Here is a 10,089-nt window from a genome sequence, read left to right as displayed (position 1 = left end):
AAACTATCATTAGAGTGAATAGGCAACCTACCGAATGGGAGAAAATTTTTGCAATCTATCCATCTGACAAAGGGCTAATATCCAGAATCTACAAAGAACTTAAACATCTTTACAAGAAAAAAACAACCCCATCAAAAAGTGGGTGAAGGATATGAACAGACACTTCTCAAAAGAAGACATTTATGTGCCCAACAAACATGAAAAAAACCCATCATCACTGGTCTTTAGAGAAATGCAAATCAAAACCACAATGAGATACCATCTCATGCCAGTTAGAATGGCGATCATTAAAAAGTCAGGAAATAACTGGAGTCTCACTCTGTTGACAGGCTGGAGTGCAGTGGTGCAATCTTGGCTCACTGCAACCTCCACCTCCCTAGTTCAAGTGATTCTCCTGCCTCAGCCTCCTGAGTAGCTTGGACTACAGGCACCCACCACCATGGCTGGCTAATTTTTTGTATCTTTAGTAGAGACTATGGGGTTTCACCATGTTGGCCAGGATGGTCTCCATCTCTTCACCTCACAATCCACTCGCCTCGGCCTCCCAAAGTGCTGGGATTACAGGCGTGAGTCACCGCGCCTGACCAAGGAATGCTTTTACACCGTTGGTGCAAGTGCAAATTAGTTCAATCATTGCGGATACGGTGTGGTGGTTCCTCAAGGATCTAGAACCAGAAACACCATTTGACCCAGCAATCCCATTACTGGGTATATACTCAAAGGATTATAAATAATTCTACTATAAAGACACATGCACACATATGTTTACTGTAGCACTGTTCACAATAGCAAAGACTTGGAACCAACCCACATGCCCATCAATGATAGACTGGATAAAGGAAATGTGGCACATATACACCATGGAATACTATGCAGACATAAATGAGTTCATGTCCTTTGCAGGGACATGGATGAAACTGGAAACCATCATTCTCAGCAAACTAATACAAGAACAGAAAACCAAACACTGTATATTCTCACTCATAAGTGGGAGTCGAACACCGAGAACACATGGACACAGGGAGGGGAATATCACACACCAGGGCCTGTCAGGGTTTGGGGGCTGGTGGGGGGGATAGCATTAGGAGAAATACCTAATGTAGATGACGGGTTGATGGGTGCAGCAAACCACTGTGGCACATGTATAACTATGTAACAAACCTGCATGTTCTGCACAGGTACCCCAGAACTTATCGTATAATGAAGAAAAGAAAGGAAAAAAAAGGACAGAGATTGTCACAGTTAATTTTTTAAAAATACTCCACTTTATGTTGTCCATAATAAACCCACTTTAAATATACAGATTAAAAGTAAATAGATGGAGAAAAACATACCATGCTAACATTAATCAAAAGAAAGCAGGAGTAGTTACATTAATTTCAGACAGGTAAGATTCTAAAGCAAAGAACATTAGAGATAAAAAAAGAGTATTACATAATAATAAAGGGGTCAATTCTCCAAGAAGACAGAACAATCCTTAACATGTATATGTCCAATGACAGAGCATCAAACCATGTGAGGCAAAAAAATATGACAGAACTGAAAGGAGAACCAGATGAATCTGCTATCATAGTTGGAGGCTTCAACACACTCCTCTCAGAAATGTATAGACCCATATGGCAGAAAATCAGTAAGGGCATATGAACGTACTGGATAGGATGGACATCTATAAACTCCATCAACCAACAACAGCAGAATACACATTCTTCTCAAACTCACATGGAACATCCACCAAGATAAACTACACTCTGGGCCATTAAATACACCTTAACAAATCTACAAAAATGGGAATTATACAATGTCTGTTCTCAGATCACAATGGAATTAAACAGAACATAAAGATAACTATGAAATACAAAAACATGATTAAATAACACATTTATAATAAATAACACAGTGGTCAAAAAAGAAACCTCAAAAAAATTTAAAGTATTTTGAATCAAATAAAAATGAAAATGCAATTTATCAAAATTTGTGAGATGCAGCAAAATTAATGCTTAGAGGGAAATTTACAGCATTGAAGCATATATATTAGAAAAAAAGAAAGACTGAAAATCAATAAGCTGAGTTTCTGCCTTAGGAAACTAGAAAAAGAACAGCAAATTAAATCTAAAGCAAGCAGAAGAAAATAAAGAATAAGAATTAGTGAAGAAATCAATGAAATTGAAAACAGGAAATCATTAAGAAAATAGGAAATCAATGTACCACACAAAGAGTGAATCCTAAGGTGAACTATGGACTTTGAATGACTATGATTTGTCAAGGTGGGTTAACCAGTTGTAACAAGTATACCACTCTGGTGAGGGATGCTGATAATGAGGGAGGCTATGAATGTGTAAGGGAGGGGAGGTAGAGGAAAATCTCTGTATTTCCCTCTCAGTTTTGCTGTAAAGCTAAAACTACACTAAAAAGTAAAGTCTTCTGAAAAAAAATTATATTTAAAAAGTTGTAAAGACTTAGGTATATTTTGTCAATATACTTAAGTATTTCTTTCAAAGGAAAGAAACCAATGGAAAAGAATTGATTAAATGAGCGCATATCCCATTCTCCCATCCCCATTCCATTAACATTCATTGGGTAGAACTAGAAAAAACTATATTAAAATTCATATGGAATGAAAAAAGAGCCCAAATAGCCAAGGCAATCCTAAGCAAAAACAAAAAAGCTGTAGCCATCCCATTACCCAACCTCAAACCATACTAGAGGGCTACCATAACCAACATAGCATGGTAGTGGTACAAGAACACACACTTAGACCAATGAGACAAAATGAAGAAACCAAAAATAAGACTGCACACCTACAACTATCCAATCTTCCACAAACCTGACAAAAACAAGCAATGTGGAAAGGATTCCCTATTCAATAAATGGAGCTGAGAGAATGGGCTGGCCTTGTGCAGAAGATTAAAATTGGACCCTTCCTTACACCATATACAAAAATTAACTCAAGATGAATTACAGACTTAAACGTAAAACCCAAAACTATAAAAACCCTAGAAAATAACCTAGGCAATACCATTCAAGACATAGGTACAGGCAAAGATTGCATAATGAAGATGCCAAAAACAATTGCAACAAAAGCAAAAATTGACAAATGGAATATAATTAAACTAAAGAGCTTCTACACAGCAAAAGAAACTGTCAATAGAATAAAGAGAAAACCTACAGAATTGGAGAAAATTGCTGCAAACTAGGCATCTGACAAAGGTCTAATATCCAGCATCTAAAAAGAACTTAAACAAATTTACAAGAAAAAAAAAAAACCATAAAAAAGTGGGCAAAGGACATGAACAGACACTTCTCAAAAGAAGACATACGTGTGGCCAACAATATAAGAAAAAGCTCAACATCACCGATCTTCAGAGAAATGCAAATCAAAACCACAATGAGACCATTCACACCAGTCAGAATGGCTATTATTAAAAAGTCAAAACATAACAGATGCTGGCGAGGTTGTGGAGAAAAAGCAATGTTTATACACTGTTGGTAGAAGTGCAAATTAGTTCCACCGTTGTGGAAGACAGTGTGGTGATTCCTCCAAGACCTAAAGAAAGAAACACCATTTGACCCAGCAATCCCATTACTAAGTACTTACAAAAAGGAATAGAAATCATTCTATTGTAAAGACACATGCACATGTACGCTTATTGCAGCATTATTCACAATAGCAAAGACATGGAAGCAACCTAAGTATGCATCAATGATAGACTGAATAAAGAAAATGTGGTATTAACACATATACACCATGCAATAGTATGCAGTCATAAAAAGAAACGAGATCATATTCTTTGCGGAGACGCACAGAGCTGGATGTGATTATCCTTAGCAAACTAACACAGGAACAGAAAACCAAATACCAAGTGTTCTTACTTAAAAGTGGGAGTTAAGTGATGAGAACACATGGACACATGGAGGGCAACAACACACACTGGGGCCTTTTGGAGGGTGGAGGGTGGGAAGAGGGAGAAGATTGTAAAAAAAAAAAAACAAACTAATGGGTACTAGGCTTAATACCTAGGTGATGAAATGACTTATACAACAAACCCCCATGACACAAGTTTACCCGTGTAACAAACCTGCACATGTACCTTTAAACTTAAAATAACAGTTTTTAAAAAAGAGAAAATTCATTGTGTAACTAGCAGTGTTGCTGATAGGACTACATTATCATATTAACTATATTAGTACTAATTATATATAGTAGATAGATAGATAGACCAAGATATAGATAGATAGATAGATAGACAGACAGACAGATACATAGACAGATAGATAGATATCTTGACTCTGCCACTTATTGATTGCGTTACTTCAGAAAGTCACTTAGCTTCTCTGAACCTCATCTTCATATTTCAAATGAATTTAATAATACCTACCTTTTTGGTAACAACATACTAATATAGTTAGGACTATATCAGTACGTTAACTACATAGAGACAGAAGAAAAAATTAAGAAGGAATTTAGGAGTGCTTCTTTGCAGAATATATCAATGATTTTAATATACACATTTTATAATATACATTACAATTGTCACATGAGCAGTATTACAAAACCTGTTTGACTCTGGAACCCTTTTTTGTAAAGCATCTTAAGGGATTCCTGTTCCCTATAGCATACTTTGCAAAATATGCTTTAAAGTAAAAATTCTTTCAGAATGCCTGCATCTAATTTCTTATCTCTCTTTTATTTGACGTAAGCATTTTAAAATAGTGCTTTTTCAAATTGTCAATATCATTTTTTGTTATTTTCTATTGAAATTATGCAACAGTTTATTTTTACTTGTAACTTAAGTAGGATTGAAGGAAAAGGACTGAAGTCTCATATTTTTGAGAGTCAGAACTGGATTGGAATGCTGCTCCACCACCTATTAAGCTGAACAATCTTGCACAACTCACTAAACTTACTCATGAGACCAAGCTTCCTAACTCTACCATATCAGCACAGACAATAATCAACTTTGCAGCAAATGTAGCAGTGAATTAGGAGTATGGTTACAAGAACTATTTCCACAGATCTCTGGAGAGGATTACACCATAAACATAGACAGGACTAACAAACATCCAGTCAATCGAAATGCCTAGGAAAAACCAAAAGGAAAAAGAAAAAAAACCCAAAATGATTTGTGACAGAAGTGTCGCAAATTGTACTTACACTCAAAGAATGGGCAAGAGCATGAGGCATGCAGTAGACAATAAATGATGAATAGTTAATTAATTTGGTCTGGTTCACAGAGCAATCTAAACTTTGATGGAAAACAGACATTCCTCCTCCTTGTTGCTGTTTCTTGTTAAAATATCAAGTAACTTTGTAAAATACATTTTTAAAATGATGAGGCTAAGCCTCTGACCAGCAAGCAAGTTGATCGTGGACTAAGGAGGAGGGTTTGGGGTCGTATTTAGTTTTGTGTCACATGAAAATGAGTGCAACACAATTTATGATGCTCCCCAGTTATAAGGAACAAAAAGAAGGCCGCACCATCAAGTCTTAGTAGTTAAGAACATGGGCTTTGGTGTCCTGGTTTTGAATCTGGCTCTTGTGCTCAGTAGCTATATGATCTTTGACAGGTGGCTTAATATCTCTAAGTACATGGCTCTTCATTTGTATAGTGGGCATAAAAATACAAGCCATTAGAGTTGTTTTTGAAGATGATGGTAGTGTATAAAGTACTTAGAACAGTGTTTGATTGCCAAATTTATATCTCCCTATCCTTCAAAGTCAAATACCAGTGAATGGTAGCTATTGTTAATACTGTAACACTGTTGATATTGTAAGCATATATGTTTTGAACCCAATCAGACCTGAATTCAAATCTTGGCTCTGCCACTAATTGATTGCATGACTTCAGAAAGTCACTTAGTTTCTCTGAACCTCATCTTCATATTTCAAATGAGTATAATACCTACCTTTTTGGTAACAATGAAGTATGTAAGGTATACCTAACACACGGGAGGCACTCATCAAATGCCAGTCTGCTGTCTACCACTTTCCCTAGAAAATAATGTCCAGATTTTCACCATGGAATCCAAGGTCCTTCACAGTGTGACCCCAAGCTCTTTTTCCAGCCCTAGCTCCAAACACCCTCTCACTTATACTCCCTTTTCTCCTTTATACTCCCTTTTCTCCTTTCTTCCTCCTCTCCATTCCCTAACTCCAGCCCATAAGCTTCCTCTCTTAGAAATGGGATTATGTATTTTGAGGAAATAGCCCCTTTTGAGATTCCAATACAAGAAAGAAAAAGAGAGCTCCACATTTGGTCCTGATAATTACTTAAGGTCAAAAGCTCTCTTAGATCAAGGCTCATAGTCATCCCTGAGAGCTGAGTCACTGGTGCCCTCAAATGACAAAAAGTCACAAGGCTTTCTGTGTGTCACTTAGACTGGTTAGAGAAGCATCTAGACTCTACACAGCTGTCTTCTTGCTCTGCAGAATTGAGGGTCAAGGAAGAGGCTTGAGTGCAGGTCAGGGAGAGGCAAGAATTCACGTCTGAGATGCAGGCAGGAAGATCTGATAAGACATTTGTGAGTCTGGATTGAGTACCGAGAGTAATGGAGAGCCACTGAAGGTTTCCAGGAGCACACAAACGTGATCAGACTGGTGTTTGAGAAAGATGGAATATGTGTTATTGCTTAGAGGAAGGCAAGGGTACAAGCAAGGAGACTTTTTGTTATTATTGTCATTTTAACCATTTTTAAATGTACAATTTATTGGCATTAATTATTCACAATGTTGTGCAGCCATCACCACCATCCATTTCCAAAACTCTTCTCTCACCCCAAACAGAATCTCTGCAATCATTAAGCAATAACTTATTCCTCTCTCCCCCAGCTCCTGGTAAACTCTTACCTACATCCTATCTCTATAAATTTGCCTATTCTTTAGAATATGAAATATCTATATTTCATATGAGTGGAATCATACAATACTTGTTCTTTGTATCTGGCTTATTTTAATTAGCATGTTTTCAAGGGTCATTGATATTGTAGCATGTATCAAAGCTTCATTCCTTTTTAAGGCTGAATATATTCCATCATTATGTGTATACCACGTTTCATTTATCCATTCATCTGTTGATGAACAGCTGGGTTGTTTCCACATTTTGGCTATTGTGAATAATGATGCCATGAAGATTGGCATACAAGTATCTATTTGAGTCTTTGATTTTTACTCTTTGAGGTATATACCTAGGACTCAAGTGGAACTTCTGGGTTATAAGGTAATTCTATGTTTCACTTTTTATGAATCACCAAACTGCACCACTTTTTATTCCCCCCAGGAATATATGAAGGGGGAGGAAAACTCTTTAGGAAAAAAAATCTAGTACAGAAGTTTTCTGTAGGTATGGCTGCAAATAAAAATGAAGGGAAAGATCTCAGGTGCACAAAATAAGAGTAAGGAGAACGTGGTGGTCAATTGCGTGCCTCTGTGGATGAGAGTAACTGGGCTGCAATGGGGTGAGAGGTTGTTGAATAGGTTTGAAGAGAAAGAGAAATCTGTCATTTTCACAAGGTTTTAAGCTTGAGCTACTGAGGAAGATGGTGGTGGAAGTTACAGAGAACTGGTGAGGGTGGCAGAAGGAGATAAGGAGTTAATATTAATTCAACTTTAGACCTATTGGCGTTTGAAGTGTTTTCAAGGCATATGTATTAGTCTGTTTCCACACTGCAAATAAAGACATATCCAAGACTAGACAATTTATAAGGAAAAAGAGGTTTGATGGACTCACAGTTCCACATGGCTGAGGAGGTCTCACAATCATGGTGGAAGGCAAAGGAGCAACAAAGGCATGTCTTCCATGGTGCCAGGCAAGAGAGTGTGTGTAGGGAAACTGCCCTTTATGAAACCATCAGATCTCGTGAGACTTATTCACTATCACGAGAACAGCATGAGAAAAACCTGCCCCTATGATTAAATTACTTCCCCCTGGGTCCCTCCTATGACAGGTGGGGATAATGGGAGCTACAATTCAAGATTCAAGATGAGATTTGGGTGGAGACACGGCCAAATCATATGAGCATATAAGTGAGTCAGTTTGGGTGATCAATAGGGAGGTTTGGGAGGTAGTCAGGGAAGTAATTAAAAAGGACTCCGTTGGTATCGCATGCAAGGAATGAGGGCAAAATCACAGAGGGTTCCAAGGGCACCAGGAAGAGTGAGGGTGAATCTCTGAGTATTTCAGGGCTGGAAGAAAAAAGGAATAAGACCACAGAATTATTTGAGAAGGAAACCAGAAGAAATACATGTTAGTGATTTTTAAGGAGTGAGGAAGAACCCAGGCCATGGTCTTGCCCATCAACTACTTTCTTACTAGCATTCTCAACTCTTTTGCATTATTCTTCATCACACCCAGCTGGCATACCTTCTCCTTGAATGACTCCTTGAAGAGAAACCATAGGCTTTGTAGGCAGTTCGTTATAAATTCATGGCTACATACTTTGACTGAGCCCTCAACACAAACTTATCCTTGCTTATTCTCACCCTTCAGTGTCTGTTTAGAACATTCAACTCTCCTCCAACCTCCAACCCTTAGATTCACCCTGCTGCCCAATCTCAGCAGACTTCACTGATTCACAAACGGAACACATACGTTTTGAGTTCCCAGCCTCAAACTGTCTTCAGTGCCTCCTATTTTATAGGGAAAATAGAACACATCAGAAGAGCTTTCTATCTTAGCACCCATTCTTTCCTGCTCTCCTATTATGATAATGAAAGCACTACTCTTGCTCTGATCTAGGCTAACTCTTCTATCTTTGCTCTAGAGGTCCCATTCCTATCCCATTGGTCCCAGTGTCTTCAGCTTCTGGGTCACCCCTAATGTCTTCCCATCACTATTTAAATATACTCATGTCTACAGTTACACCCATGTGGCTTTCCTCCAAACTCCTATCCCCTCCAGCTCTCTCTTCTCCCTGTCCCAATCATACTTCCCAACAGAGTTGTGCACATTCACTGTCTTCAGTTCTTCCTCACTTCTAAATCCCTGGTCCATTCATTTCACTCGAGTCTTTCCAGATAAACTCACCAATGACCTGCTGGTTGATAAACTCAATAGATACTTTTCAGTCATCTTTCTTGACATTACTGATCACTTTCTCCTTCTAGAAACACACTTCCTTCTGGCTTTCTTTTCCAAGTGAAGACTAACATCTTGCCTCACTCTTAACAGATCTGCCTTGTACTTTAGTAATAAAATAGATCTCATCTTCCTCTGATAGCTCCTACCCTTTCTCATATTCATTCTGGCCCAAGCTTCTTGAAAGAGTAGTCTCAACTTTCTCTCTTCTCATTATACTTTAGTCTTTACCAGCTTACTCTCTTGCAGCAAAAGATACTGTCAACCGCTTCTGTTCTTGAAAAACTCTATCACTTTGGCTTACTTTTTTTAAAAAAGCATCCACTTTGTGTTTCTCATTCCCTGGCCTCTTCTCTATGTCTCTTGCCACTTTTTCACCTTCCATTGCCTTATTTGTTAGTAGTTTCCCAGCACTAGGGACAGTGATGACTATGAGAGTGCATTTCCCTTAGGGTTGTTTTGAGCATTTAATGAAGTAACACAGCTATGACTCAGTTTTAGCTGATTGGTTACTTGGAGAAGTTGAGTTTAACATTGTTAACTTCTTGATTTTTTTTTCAACAGAACCCAGAATTCTATTTGAAATATTTTGATTTTTAAGGTTAGTAATAAGTTTGAAAAGAAAGTGCATATGTTGAAAAACATGCCCGAACTCACCCAGATGGCCATCAGTTTGCAATCACTCATGTAGGGTATTTGGATAGCAGTCAATGATTCTTGTGTGCATCTTGGGGTTTGCAAGGACTATTTCTGGGGATTCATCTTGATTGTACCCCTAGCGCCTGGCACAGTATCCTGCACATAAATATACATCGAATGAAAGAGTTTCAGGAACATCTTTTTATTTTTTAATTAACAAACAGGGTCTCACTATGTCACTCAGGCTCAAGTGCAGTGGCACAATCATAGTTCACTGTAACCTTAAACTCCTGGGCTCAAGCGATCCCCCTGCCTCATCCTCCTGAGTAGCTGGGACTACAAGCATGTGCCACCACACCCTACTAATTTTTTTTTTTTT

The sequence above is a fragment of the Mandrillus leucophaeus genome, unplaced genomic scaffold (genome assembly GCF_000951045.1).
Source record: "Mandrillus leucophaeus isolate KB7577 unplaced genomic scaffold, Mleu.le_1.0 Scaffold172, whole genome shotgun sequence".
In the NCBI taxonomy this organism is placed as follows: Eukaryota; Metazoa; Chordata; class Mammalia; order Primates; family Cercopithecidae; genus Mandrillus; species Mandrillus leucophaeus.
This window is presented reverse-complemented; position numbering follows the sequence as displayed.